We start from the raw sequence: 19683 nt of genomic DNA on the forward strand, positions 1-19683 counted from the left end.
TAACTGCACGTGTCGATTGTTTTTAAACATTATGATGAACTAATCCATACACTAATATATCTCTTGACGTCAATGAAGTCCACTTTTCTCATTTTATTTCAATTCTCCAACAATGCCCAATGGCAAGGCGACTGGAGGATTCTCTTATCTTCTCAATCCAATATGAGCAAACATTTTCCTAATGAACGATGAATATTGATAAAATAAGCTTTGCGGCGAGTTAGGGGACTGATTTCGGATATAAAGACGATCGCTTTCACCACTCACCATCGCATTCGAATTCATCAATTGAGTTTGTCAAGAATAAATTCGAAAATTTAACTTCTGCATCATGAAGTACCTCTCAATTTTCATGTTCATTGCGATGCTGTTTGCGGCTGTCACTGGACAACCTGGTTGTAGAGGACGCAATAGCCGGGTAAGTTGCACTGAGAAAAAAATTACTTGTGGGAACGAAACCAATTCGGATTGAGTATCAAATTATGATTTACGGAAAATTAAAAAATATATTAAAATTCGTTTTTCAAATTTGTATACACTAATTCTACTGAACTTCATATTAATCATTGATTTTTTCATGACATTTTGTATTTTAAATCACGCAATTCATTGAAATTTCAATGGAACTCCCACTTGATAATAATTTGATAATAATAAGCCAAAAATTTGGACAGTGCAGTTGCAAGTGATAGTGAATTAATTATCAACTTCTCGACCCAAAAAGAGGAAGTTATTCAATTATTAATTCATTTAATTTTTGATTAATTGAAAATTTAAGAATATTTTCACATGAATCTTTTTAATCTTTTGGAATAATTGAAGTGACATTTACATTATCCATTGGTTTTTTCGTCAAGCCATGAACTTTCAATGACGAAATTCCTTAAAATTTTAATGCAACTTTGACTTGGTAATAATTTCCAAGAAGAGTACCGGAAATGTCGTAATTAATCATTGTGCAGTTGATCATCAATTTTATAATGAGATTGTTAATTTCAGTGCCGATTCCATCATGAGTGTTGTGGAAGTCTACTTTGTCGTAGAGGGCGTTGTATCTGTACGTAAAAATTATCTTTCCTTAAAAGTAATTGACCAATCACTCTTCTTATCAAATTAATGAATGTCAACGTGATTATTCTTCTGTAGAAATTGAGACGCACTCAGAGGGAAGAGATACGACTCCTCGCCCCGGAATAAGATCCTGATCATGCAGCAAATCCATAATATATCGGAAGACCATCAGTTTCCTTCTAAATGATTTCACCTATAAATTTCTGTACAACAATTTATAATTTTCTGTACTTATTCTTGAGTGATATATACAATGAATATATAAATTGTATCAACTTCTTGTTATCCAATATACTGAGAATGCAAAATAAGTGTTGATAAGATATTGATTCTCCTCCGATGCATTATCTACTCAATCCATTGTGCCCAAACATTTGCATAAGGAAGACTAAATTTTGACGAAGTAAACTTTTCGGAAATACGGACGGAAATAAAGACGATCGTCTTCACCATCATCCGTATTGAAACTCATCTGTGCATCATGTAGTATCTCTCTAGTTTGATATTCCTCGTGATGCTGATTGCGGCTGTCACTGTGCAAGGCTGCAAAAAACGCTATATCCACGTAAGCTACACTGAGAGAAATGATACTTCTGCCCAACAATTTTCGACTCCACGTTGAAGTCATGCAGAAAGTTTAATGTATTAGGTCTTCCTCGAGAAAATTTGCTGATAGCGTTCCTCGAGAATTTCTCATGTAGAAAATTTATAAATAATTATAACCTCCACTTATTTTGTACCCACCCATAATGCAAATTTATATTCAGGAATATGATTGACGTCTTAATTACTATTGGGTGATACTTACCTATATCATGCATACATATATCATCTCCTTTAATCCACTATATTAAAAATACAGAATAAACGTTGATAAGATATTAATTATCTGTTGATCAACCACGATAAGGTGAATGTAAAATACTTTTATCAGCTAATCCATTGTAAGGAAACATTAGCATACGGAAGAATAAATTTTGATACAAAACGCGCGAGAGTAGTTCTTATATAAAGACGATCGTCTTCATTTCTCCTCACTCGTTTTGATAATTCAACTGTGTCTATCGAGAAGAAAGTCGGAAGCATTCATCTGTGCATCATGAGGTACCTCGCTGTATTGACGCTTCTTGCCATGCTGATTGCTGCTGTCGCTGGACAAGGCTGCGGAGTAACTGGGCGCCCGGTTAGTTGACTATTTTATAGGGAATTCATTATTTGGTGTTCCTATCTAGGACTGAAAATGATAGATGCAGATCTTCGGGACTAAATTGTTAGAAAATTACTCATGAAATTTCAAGATATCTACACGGAGAGAAATTTTTGATAAAAATTATCCTACCGTTCTATAAAAATGTATCATGAGTCATCATTTCCTCATTTCTACCCAGAAATTTCGTAAAAATTAATATGATGATCAAATGTAATTCTACGTTCGGGAAATTTTATCCTGACGCACAATAAATTTTACCCTCCCAATCCAATAATTTTTATGTAGATAACAACAAAAATTCTAGAACGGGTGGTAAATTTTAATCTACCGGCATGGTAATTTTTATTTTTATCAGGATAAAATTTCTCTAGCGTACACTGATTGAAAGGATTAGTTATTGTTAACAAGTGGATTTAGTTGAAACCTAGGGTCTATTCGGTCTCACCAAATATTCGTTCGTTAAAGGTGAACAAATGCATATTTGAGAAGCTTTGTTTGACTCGAGTTTCACCTTTCAAATGAACCATTCGTTAACTATTAATGAATATTTATTTGGTCATATTCAACTCTACCGTTCGTTAATACTTAACGAATCTAGTTTGAAATAAATGAATCATCTTATCAGTGTAGAATAAAATCTGATCATCATATATTAATTTTTACTAAATTTTGGGGTAGAAATGAGGAAACGATGATTCATAATAGACGTTTATAGAACGGTAGAATAATTTTGATGGAAAATTTCTCTCCGTACACATATAGATGTTGGTATTGACGAATCAATTCATTTCTCAAATATCCAGTGAAAATTCAATGTTCACGGCTATACGACAATCAATATTATTGGAGATTCAATTGAATGTGGTCTTAAATTTTTACAATAAATATTGGAATTGAAACTGTTGTTGAAAAATTAAGTATCACCTGGCATAAAGAAAACTCTATTTTGTTGTTATTGAGGTGAACTGCATCTTCAGGTTTATATAAATTGGGTACAATGTTCACTGAAATTCTACTAGAATAGCAACCCACTATACACAGGATATCATAATGTAGGTCATGTCAATGAAATTCTACGTGACATACAATTATGAATTGTCCATTTTTAATAACTTTTTTTTGATTGTAGTGCTTACGTAAAGCTAGTTGTTGTGGAATCCTACAGTGTCGCAACGGGAAATGTGCTGGTTAGTAGAAACACTCTTGTCCGGAAAAAATTGGCCAAACAATCTAATCAATAAATTCTGATCTCATCGTGATTGTTCTTTCTCAGTGTGAAGTCACCTCCAAACGGAAGAGACACGAGTTTTTGCGCCAGGATAAACGACGAACCGGAATTGTCATGCGGCGAGTATAACGTATTAAAAGATTATGTTCTGAATAACTTAGATGTTGTTAACGACTCAAATATAATATTCCTTGAGAATTTTTCGTGAGAAATGTTTGTCATTACAATCTAGAATTGTTTTTTAGTCATTACTAATGAATGTATGTTATCAAAATATATGTTTTCAAGGTCATTATCGACTTCTTTACTATTATCTTGATACCAGAATCCGAAAATTCATTCGAAAAGAATTATAGAAAATCAAATTCAAGAGAGAAATAACGGAATTTCATAGTTTAGTGGCAGTTCGAGGGAATTTTAACGCTTTGACGAGAGAGAAGACGAGAATTTCCTAATTTACTTTGACTTTTAATCAAGTCGTACGTATTCACTTACAATACCACGAGAGGCTTAAAATTATTGGACATTTCTCGATAGTTTCGTTGCAAGCAACCGAAGGAGTCAAGTTTTTCAGGTTAACATATCACGAGTGATTTTTCCTGAAGAACTTCACAGCTTCGGTTGTGTGCAGAGAATTTTGAGGGAAATACCAAATTAAAATAATGTCCTGACTTGATTCAAAATTCATTAATATATTTACCACCATTATGGTGATTGTCATGAATTTTCAATGAGAAATTGAACTAAAATGTTGAGGTTCAATCGATTTTTTCATCACATTGTGAATTTTCAATTCCGAAATCTCGAAAATTTTAGTGCAAATTAGAGCCGCAACTTCAATGGAATTAATTTATTTTCTCTTGTATACTTTTTCGGGTTTTTACGATTTGTTCCCTTCCCACCCCCCAACCCCCTGTTCCGCATTCGCCGAAAGACGAGGGAAAACCTCACGAAACTCCCGCTCGACAGTTAAACTGTGACATTAGAGTGTTACAAATTTTGGCTCCCCAGCCGGGTATCGAACCCGGGTCGCTCACGTGCCAATCCCATACTCTAACCACACAGCCACGGCCGTCGATGCAATGGAATTATAAATTTTCAAACTGCAGAAAGTCAAAAATTTCTTTATATATTCTATTTCTATCTTTTATATATTCTATTAAAATAGAAAAGTGGATCAAGAGCACCAAATTAAGCTGAATTTTTCACTTAATTTCAATGTCAAGAATATATTTACCTACATTTCTCTTATTTCTTATTATTCATTTTCGTAAAATAATTGAACTGAAATTTGCAATTTCTTCTTCATCAAGTCATGTTTTTTCGAAGACAAAACTTCTCGAAATTTCAGTAGAACTGTCACTTGATAAAATTTTCAGGCAGTGTGGCCATCTTCCAAAAATATTTGTTCAGCCAGTGTAGTCGAAATAATTGGTTCCACTGGAGTGTGAATTTTGGGATATTGAGAAACCACTACCTGAAATAACTACAAGTGTCGATTTTTTTTAAACATTATTTTGGGATAATTCATACTCTAATATATATGTTGACGTCAATGAAGTCCACTTGTCTTATTTTATTTTAATTTTCATCCACAAAACCCAACTACAAGGCGAGTGGAGGATTCTCTTATCTCCTCAATTCCACATGTGCAAACATTTTCCGAGGCAAAGATAAATGTTGCTAAAATAAGCTTTGCGGAAAGTCTGGGAGACTCTCATCTCTGTTATAAAGAGGATGTCTTTCACCACTCTCCATTCGCATTAGAATTCATCGATTGGGTTCGTCAAGAAGAAATTCAGACAAATTAACTTCTGCATTATGAAGTACCTCTCAATTTTAATGCTTATTGCGATGCTGCTTGCAGCTGTCTCTGGAAAACATCGTTGCCGAATACGCTATAGCCCGGTTAGTTGCACTGAGAAAAAAATACTAATTTGTTCAACGATTATCTATTACATTGAGTACCAAATTATGGTTAATGGAAAATTCAAAAATATCTTCAGATGAATTTTCATACAATTGCGTAATTAATTAACAATTTTGTAATGAGATTTGTTCATTCCAGTGTCAATTCAACTATGAATGTTGTGGAGGCCTACTTTGTCGTAGAGGGCGTTGTCTCTGTATGTAAAAATTCTCCTATTCCCCTAAAAGTAATTCAATCAATGTCATTATCAAATCAATTAATTCCATCGTGATTATTTTTTAAGGAGACAAATTCAGAGGACAGAGATACGAATCCTCGTCCTGAAATAAGATTCTGAGCGGGGATTGTGGCAATCGGCGAATTTAATGTATCAGAAGTCCATCAATGTTCTACGAGGATATTTCACGTGCACACTTTATTATACATAAAAAAGAATCGGTGTTAATGTCTCTAGTGTGAGGGATTGACTTTAATGATTTCATTTCTGTGTTACAATCAACTCTTTTTGGGAGTTCAATTCACCCTCACCCCTGAATGAAATTTTTACGCGCAGTAGATTTCTATTTTTTACACCAGACTGCATTGATTGTCATGATCATGTTAACATGATGGCTGTATTAATTTTCATTCCATTCATTACTCAAGTCCGAAACGAATATAGTCCGTACATCCACCCCGAAAAATGGTGTGAACTTGCTTTCACACGTTTTAGTGTAAACACAGATTCGAAATTCATTCAAAAATTTTTACTGTGTAACAATATAAAATTGTTTTGTACTTATTCTCAATGAATATACATAATGAAATTATATTTAGACATTTTATCGACTACTTAATCATTATTCCAATACCATAATCCGGAGATTAATGCCCGGGAAATTCTAGAGAACGAAATTTCCACAGAATAAGTCTTATAAGAGGATTACAAGTGATTATTTTTTAGTCTGCGTCTGAGTGAACACCTTTTTATTTCTAGTTCATGGTATTCCCGCTTCAATTGCTAATGATTCCGCAAGTCTTTTTTTACTCCTCCGTGTTTCTTAGGACTCGTCAGCAGGATGCGCAAATTCTTCTCATTAACAAAGTCCTTGTCCTCTTAAATGAAGGATTTCATTATGACGAATTCATGGTTTTATTAATATCTCGAAAATCGAGGCATTCGATTCGTTTTTTCCATAATGGAGAGAGCGGAATGCGATATTGGTGGAATTGAAACTAGTATTAATTATGAGATTACGCTTCATGTCAGAGATGCGCAGGGACGCGTCGTCAGTCTTGTGTAGAAGAAATAAAGAAAACACGGCAGAATAGAATCTTTCTCTCAAGCTGTCTAAATTAGACGTCATACTAAACGTGTTGTCATCCAATATATTGAGAATGCAAAATAAGTGTTGATAAGATATTGATTCTCCTCCAATGCACAACAGCAAGGTGAATGAAGAATACTCTTATCTACTCAATCCATCATACCCAAACATTTGCATAAGGAAGAATAAATTTTGACAAAGTAAACTTTTCGGAAATGCGGAAGACTCTGTTCTCATATAAAGACGATCGTCTTCACCACTCGTCATTCGTATTGAAACTCATCTGCGCACCATGAAGTATCTCTCTATTTTGATGTTCCTTGTGATGCTGATTTCGGCTGTCACTGCGCAAGGCTGCAAAACAAGCAATATCCACGTAAGTTACAGTGAGAGAAATAATACTTCTACCCAACAATTTTCGACTCCACGTGGAGAATATTTTATTGAAGGGAGCAGATTTACTTGTGGGAAATAAACCATTCCGTTGGAAGAAAATCGAAAAGCATCAAGAATGTGAAATTTTTTTCGTGAAACGTCATTTGATGTGAGGTAACTCCATATGAATTGACGGCGGAGCAATATTATTTTCCCAATGTAACTCGATTCTCCTAGAAAGTGGTCACTTTTGGCGGTGACCGAAGCCCATGAAGATTCGTTTGAATGCGTTCAATGACAAAAACTCCGTGATATGTGATATGAATTTTTTCAATGAGATTTTTTCGATTCCAGTGCACTTACACTCATGAGTGCTGCAGAGGATTACGTTGTTGGAGGCGATGCATATGTACGTAAATTTGATTTTCCTAAAAACAATCGAAGAATCAATCTCACCACTGAGAGAGAGAAAGAACAGGTTTCTAGGATCAAGTTCATTCTTGAACAAGAGTGGATAGTTTTCCGAATAACCCACTCAAGTTTGTTATGATCAAGATTGTAAAAATCTTGTTGATTAAATAAATTTTTACAATCTTGACAATTGGTTGTGACAAGGTCGAATGAGTTATCCGGAGAAATATGCAGTCTTGTCAGAAAAATGGTCCGATTTGACTCAATCTTTAGAGGAAGTACATGACGACAATTTTTTGGTCCTAGAAATTTTTCGCTCCCAGTTATTGACTAAGTAATCGATCCTATCGGGATAATTCTTTTTCAGAAATGGAGACAAATCCAGATGAAGGCGACGCGAATCCCCGTTTCGGAATGCGATGCCGAACGGGGATTCTGTCATGCAGCAAAAACTTGCCGTTGAGATACCTAGAAATAGCATTCCTCGAGGATTTTTCTTCAGGAAACTTCGTAAATAATCAAAATGTATAATACTTTTGTACCTATCCTTGTAGGCCAAAACGTGAAAATTCATGCAAAAAAAAATTTTATAAAGAAAAATCAAATAAAACAAAACAGAATTAATTGTACAGAAAGATCACAAATCTATTTCGTCCGAATGATGTATGCGAATTGCGTTCAAGTTACCCAATTGAGTGATTATATGAGAAGTATATTAATCTTCTTCACTCCAATATATTAAAAATACATAATAAACTTTGATACGACATTAATCATCTGTTGAGCAACCACGATAAGGTGAATGGACAAAACTCATATCTCAATGTATTGCGTGCAAACATTTACATAGGAGAGTATAAATTTTGATAAAAACTCGGGAAAACATTCCTCATATAAAAACGATCGTCTTCATTTCTCGTCAATCGTATTGATAATTCGACTGTGTCTATCGAGAAGAAAGTTGGAAGCATTCATCTGTGCATCATGAAGTACCTCGCAGTTTTGGTGCTTCTTGCGATGCTGATTGCTGCTGTCGCTGTACAAGGCTGCATACAATCTGGATATCCGGTTAGTTGAATATTCTATGGGGAATTTATCATTTAGTGCGCTTATCTAGAACTGAAAATTATTGCTGCTGATACTCCAACGTACAATAATGAATTATGTATTTTTGATGACATTCTTTTGATTCCAGTGCATCACACATAAACCTGATTGTTGTGGAGTCCTACAGTGTCGTGCAGGGCGATGTGCTGGTATGTAGTAGCTCTTGTAATGTAACCATTATTCGTTACAAACGGGTTAGAAACAACAATGGTCAATAATATTAGATTTTTACAATATTAAAAAGGGATTATCTCCTTATATTGGTCAAAGTTTAACTATATTTCACAAATTAAAAATATTATAAAAGTTATTAACTAAATTTTCCGATTGATGGTAAATAAAATATTTGATAATATTGAAATGTCATTTTTTAGTTAACAAACTAATTCTAAATTTAGGTACTTGATTTTCGATTATCCAAATAATCGTTGATCTTTCTACCTAAATTATTGGTTGATAGAATATTTCAAAATTTAAATGTACAAATTAATGATTAATTTAATATTTAAAATTCTAAGATTTATGTTAAAAATTGATAACTTCACAATTTAACCGTAATTATGATTGATTGATATGCCTATCAAATTATAAAATTACATGATAAATTGAATTTGGTCAGTACACATGATGTCCGGAAAATATGAAGATTCGTTACGCATTTAAGACGTAATAATAAGGCCCGGTTGCACCAAGCCCTATTATCTATATAAACCCCAGGGTAAAATTTATCCTCGGGGTCAATTATATCGTAGGGGTCATACTTTTTCAATATTTGACCCGAAGAATAATTTTTTATTTATCCTGCAGCCCCATTGCAAGTTCGAGAACTTGCAACTAGCTATCGCCCGAGGGCCTTCAGCCAGAATTAAATTTTATTTTTTGTTCCTGGGATAAATTTGAGATACTCTCCCGGATAAAATAATCCATCAAACATCCAAATTCACTTTTTTTCTTATTTGACGTTTTCGTTACCCGGAGCTGGTGGAACCGGGCCTAACCCTCAAATATTACTTTTTTGTAATAATATTTCATTTAGAAATATTATCTATCAATGACTCTGATAAAATATTTTATAAAAATGAACATTGCTCAGTTTTCTATAAATTTTATAAATGTACTTCTTCAAGTTATTTATTTAAAGATAAATAACAAATGTATTCCATTTCTTTATGTTTAACTGAGTAGATGTGCAGATAGTTTTATTTTTTGTAGCTTGTTCTCTAGTTTTGTTCTTCATATTTAGCTCATTTCCCTAAATTCCTTTATTACATAATTGTGATTTTTTTCTCACAGAGTAAAGGCGCATTCAAACGGAAGAGCCACGAGTCTTTGCTCCAGAATAAGACGACGAATATGAATTTTGTATGTAGCAAGTTCAACATATTAGAAGACCATGTTCTGGGCACCTTGTGTCTTGTTAACGACCCAAAAATAGCATGCCTTCTGCGAAAACGCTGGGGACTCTGCTCTCATATAAAGACGATCCCTTTTGGCGCTCAACACTCGTGGTGAAATTCATTGACTGTGATTATCGAAAAGACAGTCCGACAATTCATCTGCGCATTATGAAGTATCTTCTTATTTTGATGTTCCTTGTGATGCTGATTTCGGCTCCAAAAAATATTTCAGTCCCGGGACCGGGATATTATTTTATTTTTTTTTATTGTTAATTCATATTGAGAATAATCCCGGATCCCCTCCTACCTCATCCAAATCCTAACCAACTAATTTCCTATGACGTCACAAGGATGTGGAATGCTATATAAATTCCCTTCTTTAATGAAGGAATCCGGGTTATTTTTTTTACCAAAATGTGAAAATTCATGCAAAATGAAAAATTAATAAAGCAAGATCAAATAAAACCAAACAGAATTAATTGTACAGGAAGATCACAAATCTATTTTCTCCGAATGATGTATGCGAATCGCGTTCAAGTTACCCAATTGAGTGATTACATTATATGAGAAGTACATTAATCTTCTTCAATCCAATATATTAAAAATGCAGAATGAACTTTGATACGACATTAATCATCTGCTGAGCAACCACGATAAGGTGAATGGAGAAAACTCTTATCTCAATCCATTGCGTGCAAACATTTGCATAGGGGTATAAATTTTGATGAAAACTCGTGGAAACTTTTCTCATATAAAGACGATCGTCTTCATCTCTCATCACGCGTATTGATAATTCGACTGTGTCTATCGAGAAGAAAGTTGGAAGCATTCATCTGTGCATCATGAAGTACCTCGCAGTTTTGATGCTCCTTGCGATGCTGATTGCTGCTGTTGCTGGACAAGGCTGCGCAGCCACTGGGCGCCCGGTTAGTTGATTATTCGATGGAGAATTCATCATTTAGTGTGCTTATCGAGAACTGAAAATTATTGCTGCCGATATTCGAACATGCAATGATGAATTATGTATTTTTGATGTCATTCTTTCGATTTCAGTGCGTAAGTAAACCTGATTGTTGTGGGATCCTACAGTGTCGTGCAGGGCGATGTGCTGGTATGTAGAAACTCTTGTAATGTAGCCATTATTCGTCACAAACGGATTAGAAACAGGAATGGGCAATAATATTAGATTTTTACAATATTATAAAGGGATTATCTCCCTATATAGTTCAACGTTTGACTGTATTTCACAAATTTAAATTATTATAAAATTTATTAACTAAATTTTCCGATTGATGGTGAATAAAATATTTGATAATGTTGAAATATAATTTTTTCGTTAACAAGCTAATTCTAAATTTAGACACTTGATTTTCGATTATCCAAATAATCGTCGATCTTTCTACCTAAATTATTGGTTGATAGAATATTTCGAAACTTAAATGTGCAAATTAATGGTTAATTGAATATGTAAAATTCTAAGATTTATGTTAAAAATTGATAACTTCACAATTTAACGGTAATTATGATAATTATGATTGATATGCCTATCACTGATTAGAAAATTACATGATAAATTAAATGTGGCCAGTATGAGTGATGTCCGGAAAAATATGAAGATTCATTACGAATTTAAGACGTAATAATAAGGCCCAGTTGCCCGAAGACCTATTATCCAAATAACCCCAGGGTAAAATTTATCCTCGGGGCCAATTATATCGTAGGGGTCATAATTTTTCAATATTTGACCCGAAGAATAATTCTTTATTTATCCTGCAGCCCTATTTGAATTAACACTGATTTAACCTTGGGATTAAATTTTATTTTTTGGTCCTGGGATAAATTTGAGATACTCTCCCGGGTAAAATAATCCATCGAACATCCAAATTTACTTTTTTTCTTATCTGACTTTTTCGTTACCCGGAGCTGGTGCAACCGGGCCTAACCCTCAAATATTATTTTTTCGTAATAATGGATGTTTTCATTTAGAAGTATTATTCATCAATAACTCTTATGGAATATTTCATAAAAATGAATATTGTCCAGTTTTCTATAAATTTTATAAATGTTCTTCCTCAAGTTATTTATTTAAAGATAAATAACAAATGTGTTCCATTTCTTTGTTCAGCTGAGCAGATGTGAAGATAGTTTTATTCTCTGTAGCTTGTTCTCTAGTTTTGTTCTTCATATTTAGCTCATTTCCCTAAATTTCTTTATTACATAATCGTGATTTTTTTTCACAGTGTAAAGGCGCATTCAAACGGAAGAGGCACGAGTCTTTGCTCCAGAATAAGACGACGAATATGAATTTTGTATGTAGCGAGTTCAACATATTAGAAGACCATGTTCTGGGCACCTTCTGTTTTGTTAACGGCCCAAAAATAGCATGCCTCAAGCATTTTTCATGAGAAATCTTTTAAAACGTTATTATAATCTATAATTGTTCTGTACCCATTTTTAATGAATATTAAATTTGGAAAATATAATATAATAATTTTATTCAGCATGTATACCCTTTCGGGCTTTTACATTTTGTACCCCTCCCTGTTTCCCCTGATATAAAATACAAAGTTATACAATTTGGAAAATATATATTCAAGCATATTATTGACTTGTGTATTATTGTCTTAACACCAAAATTAGAAAATTCATTGAGAAAAAATTGTAGAAAACATAATGCTAATAGAAAGAACGGTACTGTTAGAAAAACTGAATGTTCATGAACAGTTGAGTAATTAATTGTTAAAGAAACAATATTAAATTCGATTCAAGGGGGAAAGAGTCACGAAATTTCGGACTTCACTGACAACTCAATGAAATTTAAAATTCTTAAGCACCAGGAAGACGATAATTCCCCGACTTAATTAAATTTCCTTAATTTTCATTCATTTTCATTGACTAGTTGAACTCAAATTTACAGTTTTCATTGATTTTTTAATCAGATTTTGAATTTTCAATGGCAAAGTTTTTAAAAGTTTCATTGGAATAGTCACTTAATGAAAATTCTCACCAAGTGTACCGGAAATTTCAGCCGAAAATTTTTAACAGTGATGAAAAATCTATTGGATTGATTTTGAATCAGAATTCTCAATTAAATTCTTATTGAATGCATGATATTGATTATTTATTGCATTCGCCAGTCTTCTCTCGATGAACTGAAGAGATCACGCTGGAATAGACCTTTCCTGCGAAGCTGTCCAAACGACACGTCATAATGAAGCCTATTGTTATTCTCCCTTATCCCAATGCATAAAAAATACAGAATAAACTTTGACAAGATATTCTCTCTCGATCCACAGCCAACCATGAGGCTAATGCCGAATACTCTTATCTGCTCAACACATTATGACCAAACATTTGCACAAGGAAAAATAAATTGTGATAAAGAAAAATCTGCGAAAACGCTGGAGTCTCTGCTCTCATATAAAGACGATCATCTCTTTTACCGCGCAATACTTGTGCTGAAATTCATCAACTGTGATTATTAAGAAGAAAGTCGGGGCGATTCATCTGTGCATCATGAAGTATCTTTCTATTTTTATGTTCGTTGCTATGCTGATGACAGCTGTTAGTGGACAACGTTGCCTAGGACGCAGTGCTCGGGTAGTTAATTATGTTATTAGATGTGTAGAAAAATCAATAGAAAATCTAACGCATACGTATTACGCTTCCTATTGTAATTCTGTTTGAATTCTATCAATATTCTATCCTAGTGAAATCACGATTTATCGATAATATTCGTTCGATTTCAGTGTGTATTCCATTGGCAATGCTGCGACAACAGGCGCTGCTTTGGAGGAAATTGTTGGTGTACGTAAAAATTTTTTTCATTTACGTAAAAAATCGATTTCATCTGCAAATCAATTAATCTTCAAAAATCGAAAACATTTTTTTTCAGAGATAGAGACACATTCAAGCGGAAGAAACACGAACCCTTTCTGTAGAATAAGATGATGAGCAGGAAGTTGTGTCGTGCAGTAAGTCCAATACGTTGAATCACCAAAAAATGAAATTTGTCTAGAATTTTTCAAGTGTAAACTTCATTTCTAAAATATAGAATTGTTTGGTATCATTTTTTAATGGTTGGATACAATGATAATATACATTAAGACATATCAACGACTTCTGTATTATGATTTCTAAAAAATCTGATCATTTATGCAAAGAAGTTCTGGGAAACAAAATCTCAATAGAATTACTTGTGAAGGAAGATTGCAAATCTTTTCACTTCGAGTGATTATTCATCGTTTAAATTATGATTTCCGTCCATTTGTAATTAAATGAAAGTATTTGTTATCACGTAACACTTTCAAGAAAATTCATTGTTAATCCTTTCAGTCATTCACCAAAACTGATGTTCATTCACGATTTCGTCTGACTTAGAATGAACAATCCACTTGCGTCAGATATTTCTTTTCACATCAATGAAGACACATTTGCGATTGATACTCTGCTAGTTATTTCCAATTTTCTTCAATGTTTTTATGATCAACGGTCTTTGCAGACTTGTTAGTATATAGTCTGGAGCGAACAAAAGGTCAATTTTCCAAATTTATCCTTCGGATTGAACGTGGATTCATCATATCGAATTTTGATCAAGACTTTGAATGGTTAGACCGCACCATTCTTTCCGCCCGAGTTGTGTACCCGAGACCTTGAGCATGTGAGATCATAAGATCGTCAATGCCACCGTATAAAATCGGAAAAATCCTCTTCTCTCACACCGAGGAAAAAAATTATTTTTACCAAATATTCATTTACTTGAGAGAAGCATTTATTTTTTCAAAATCATATTGTTCCTATTGAGTCATGCTCAGGCGATCCTGAATAGGTTTCAATTGTGACCATCATGTTGCTCTACAGGATGACTATGTTGGATTTGACCTTGGATGAACTCCTCCAATGATTATTCACTTTTCCTCAATTTCTTATTTTCTAGAGGGAAGAGTTTGATTAATTTTTTAACGTTGGTAATTATTGACGGAGTGCACTGAAGGTGATAACTAACATCATCTTCTGGATCAATATAACTCAGTAGTGAAGTGGTAAACGGAGATAAGTCACCTTATCTCCCAGTTGAGTTTTTCAGGAATATTTCCGAAACTAAGGGAGATAGCGAAATTTTCATAATTACATTTGTTGTAGCACTCAATCGGCTCCACAAAAAAGGTTATAACAAAAATGTTGCTATCTTCCGTAGATTCTGAGATATTGATTGAAAACTGGTCAATAGTCAAAATTGACGTATCTCCTTTTACCACTTCGCCACTGAATTGTCATAATTGGCACCGAATAAGGATTGCCTGGGAATGACTCGACTGGAGAAATACGGCATTGAAAAAATGAATACTTCTTTCAAGTAAATGGATATTTGGCGAAAATATTTTTTTTTCTCAGTCAAACCTTGTTCTCTCCACCCCTGTAACTTTCAGCGATTCGCCAGCAAGCAGCGCTACTTCCCCACCAACAATATTCCATCTTCCTTTCACTCATCCATCCCTTCCCAACTTTTCCACCGTCACATGTTAGACGTTGCACGTAATCATAATATACCAGTTTTACACCGTTTCTCACAAGTGGATGAAGAAGGAGCTGACTGCAAAGCCTTCCGGAAGGGAGAAAGTGGCATAGGGTTCATCCTCGCAAAGTTTTACGAGATCCTTTGGTCGATGAAATGATCAACTCACCGCACAGGAAATTTCCGGGTGGTTCAAGATATGTATGAAATCCCTCGTCTCCCTTTCAGCTTCGAGCGGTGGTGAGGTAAAGGGCTCCGTTGGAACAGTCAAGACGACCGTTTTGCAAATTACGAGTGAAGCTATACCATCTCCACCCTCTCGATGCCGATGGGTATTCCACGTGCAGGCTGTAAATGTAAGGCAATGGGGGGAAGGGCTTGGGATGTGCTACACTACGTGTAACTGCACACAGCACGTACTCAAGACTTCAGACGTTGTATCCTTCACAACGAAAGGAGATGCGGGGCGACGCGAAGTTCCAGTATCTCGGGGAGTTTGTAGTACGTTTACATGACAGGTACAGCGCTTGTGCAGATTCTACAGTCATAAAGGGAAGGCGTCTATCGTCTTGTTCGCGCCCTTCTTGTTGTCGACGAAATAATGCTTCGCCAATTTGTAAATAATGGAGTACTTAATTAGGCGATCGATGGAGTAAAGCTGTTCAGTATTTTGGTTATTTCAATATGATTTGAGGATTATGACCAACGCCGCACATTTTCATTCCACACTGAGAGAAAAACGACAAAGTTCTCAATCAAGTCTCACTTTTGCCACCGGTAAGCACGTGGGTAAGGTGCCCCTTGGTGGGAAATATACTATTTTCAGTTTTTACTTTTTCCACATACTTTTGAGAGTTCTGAATAACCCGTCGCTTAAATAGTTGGAATCACCATTTACATTAATCGGCAATCGATGAAGAATAGCTGTTTAACGTTTTATACCACAGTTACTTCCCAATTTATCATATGAATTGATAATACGATATTTAATTCTGGTTAATTCTACTCATTGTTGATGCTGTATAATATTTGAGAGATCACAGTGGGTTGTGGGAAAAAAAGTATTCAATTGTTACCAACTGCTGTCGAAAACAATCGGGTTCAGCTGGCATTCATTATACCCTGAGGGAGTTTAATCGAAAGCTTATTTTCGAAATATCTCTATCGTGAATTAATGAACTACATACATAACTACATACATAACATCATTTATAACATTCTACAGGATTGCGCCTTCAGGGGCTGCTCACAAACAGGAGAGGGGGAAGGGGATTATTACAATAATTACATAGGTAATTTCACTCGATAAATTGTAGATAGAAGCCTGGTTTTGTTCCTCAGTTTTCAACGAATTTAATTGAATACAGAGACTACCGCTCATTAGCATAATTAACCAGAAAAACTTTCCGCTGAATTTTCGGATGCTGCTAAATCCAGCTGGATTTCCCTACTGCTACAGGGGTTGGTAAGCCGATGAGCCGATTTACTGCTCAAACTCGAGAGATCACAGACGTAACCGAGATATCATAATGAGCTTCGTGGAAAATGGGAGAAAAAATTGGTCGCGCTGCTGTGATAGTCGTGGTATGTGGGGTGGGGCAGACGGAGTGTCGTTCTTAGGGTTGGACCCGTAATTTCCGATGGATTCTCCGTTATTTATGTTTATTTGAAAATAATGTGCACAGCTCTCATCATGAAATATGGGGGTTTTTATCTTTGGCCGACATGTTATGGCGGTTTTTCTCAAGATTTCTTTTACCCCCATTTCCCTCCCTTAAAATTCTGCTACATGTTCGCTGTTTTCAACGGAATCAAAATGATCAAGGAAAAAATTATTGAGAAAAAATAAGTGAAGTGTTTAGAACAACAAATAAGACATCATAATTTTGAAACAAAAGATCCTCGAGTGAAGCACCTAGAATATCAAGAATGCATGTCTTAACGTCTTCATTCGAGACTCCAAAAATCCCTTGGATCTGGGTACATAAGCGTCGTATAACAGGCAACAAAAGTGTTAATTTCACAGAATTTCAAGGAATATTTCGCCTTAAAAACCCCGAACCATTACGATTTCATTCGAGCAAATCTCTCTCAACAAGACATTTAATCCTCCCTGTGAGGACAATTGTTCAAGTACAATATTACCAGAATTGAATTCCAAGGGATCTCACGCGACTCCCCGCCCGTAATTATCCGAGAAGATTGAGTCATCAAAGAGAAAGGACTGACGAATATTCAGTCCTCACAAGAATGCAAGTATTGAATCAAGTACCGCGTTATTTCCTCGAGAATTGGACAGGAGTTTGTTAATCCCTTCTGGGGGAAAAGGGGTTATGCAGAGAGTAGTGGAACCGCATTGTATGCCAAGTATTATAATTCCGAATATTATACTCCGCCAATCCTTTGGTTTGGTTTTCCCTGCAATAATACCGGGGAATAACCCGTTTGGAATCCTGAGTACATCCAAATGCCAAATGGGGGCACAGAAAACCGCGGAATACCCCAACGATGGTCATTAAATCGGGAAATTATTGCAGACGCAGTGCATATCTCTGTATTGTATTATGTGGACCACAGTCATTCATCAATTAACCAAATTAATTCATAATACGATGTTTGATTCCGGTTAATTCTACTAATTGCTGGTATTGTATCACCTTTGGGGGGATCATAGTGAATTAGAGGGAGAAAGTATGTTACCAATTACACTGTTAGAAAAAAATGAAATTTCGTGGACAGTTGACCATTTAATTTTCAGGACAGTGACACTAACTGCGATTTGGGGGAAAGAAAATTATGAAATTTAAGGTTTCACTGAAAATTCAGTAAATTTCCAGGATTTTCAGCAGCATAGAGATGGGAATTCCTTAATTTATTTGAATTTTCAGTCTAATATGAATATTCAGTACCAAATTATATAGAATTCTCAGTGAAATCTGAAATTTTATGAGTTTTGAGCAGAATATATTTACTGGAATTTTCTGATTGTCTATTTATTTTCAGGGAAAAATGGAATTGAAATTTACAGTTCTCTTTGATTTTTCCACGAAATTTTGAATTTCCAATGACGAAATTCCTTGAAATTTCAGTGGTAATTAAATTCAATAAAAATTTCCAGCGAATGTACCGGAAATTTCAGAAACAATTTTAACAGTCTGCTGCTGAAAAAAATGAGGTTCAAATGGAATTCATTGTTACGCGAGGGAGTTTAATTGAACTGTCATTTTCGAAATATCTCCCTCGTGATTTAATGATTTATGTAACATAATTTTAAGGAGATTAAATAATTGGAAATCTGCATGGGAAAGTTTCACTCTTCTGCTCCCATTCAATAATCTCTTCGATGTATTTATTAATGCATCAACTCATTAATTTCCGAGTTCATTGAAACGTAAAGATTTTACGTGATTCGAGATAGACTCAACAATTTATTTTATACAAATGTATCTAGTTCTTCATGACTACATTTTACGAAGGCATGTTCATTTTCGATCTTGTGAGTTTGAATTCAATTTCAAATGAAAGTGTTCACAAAATTTCTCAGTCATTTTGAAAATTCAAGAACAATCGGTTTTTGAAGGTTGAATTTTCAAACTTATCGTAAAAATTGAACATCACATATAATTCAATTTTACATTAAAGGGAATTTATATAGCGTTCCACATCTTTGTGACGTCATAGGAAACGATTGGATGGGATTTTGATGAGGAGGGGAACCGAGATTATTCTCAATATGAATAACCGGAAAATTGAACATCACATACAATTCAATTTTCAATAGATTAAGAATTCAGAATATTTTTTGCCTGAATTTTCAAAATTTTCAATGTTTTCAGTGCCGTGTGGTCCTGAAAATCGATAATTACTTGAATAATCAAGAAATCAATTGATTCGTCAATGGAGAAATATACAGAAATTTCATGTCACTGTCGTTGTTAAAAATATCAAGCTTTTTCTCTTGAAATTTCAAGAGTAATTTTATAACCGTATATTAGAGAAGACCATTGAATTCCCCTCAATGGAAAATGATTCGAAAATTATCATCCATGCAGCAGATAGCTCTGTATTCTATTCTGTAGACCAGATTCATCAACTCATCAAATGAATTGATAGTACGATATTTGATTCTGGT

General features: G+C 34.5%; 4 long non-coding RNA genes across 4 annotated transcripts; all 4 read left to right on the plus strand.

Moving 5' to 3' along the window:
• The first annotated feature begins 288 nt into the window (after positions 1–288).
• On the plus strand, positions 289–1324 carry LOC107041474. Its single transcript, XR_001461060.1, has 3 exons — positions 289–418; positions 1000–1057; positions 1147–1324. It is a non-coding gene; the product is annotated as an uncharacterized LOC107041474 (long non-coding RNA).
• A 5709-nt stretch (positions 1325–7033) lies between these two features.
• Positions 7034–8015, plus strand: LOC107041491. Its single transcript, XR_001461066.1, has 3 exons — positions 7034–7122; positions 7476–7530; positions 7900–8015. It is a non-coding gene; the product is annotated as an uncharacterized LOC107041491 (long non-coding RNA).
• A 433-nt stretch (positions 8016–8448) lies between these two features.
• Positions 8449–10324, plus strand: LOC107041344. Its single transcript, XR_001461047.1, has 3 exons — positions 8449–8600; positions 8728–8788; positions 9933–10324. It is a non-coding gene; the product is annotated as an uncharacterized LOC107041344 (long non-coding RNA).
• Positions 10325–10487: 163 nt separating this feature from the next.
• Positions 10488–12539, plus strand: LOC107041347. Its single transcript, XR_001461048.2, has 3 exons — positions 10488–10962; positions 11090–11147; positions 12277–12539. It is a non-coding gene; the product is annotated as an uncharacterized LOC107041347 (long non-coding RNA).
• The last annotated feature ends 7144 nt before the right edge of the window (positions 12540–19683 follow it).

This window comes from Diachasma alloeum, unplaced genomic scaffold (assembly GCF_001412515.2).
Source record: "Diachasma alloeum isolate Michigan unplaced genomic scaffold, Dall2.0 Dall_scaffold_00179, whole genome shotgun sequence".
NCBI lineage: Eukaryota > Metazoa > Arthropoda > Insecta > Hymenoptera > Braconidae > Diachasma > Diachasma alloeum.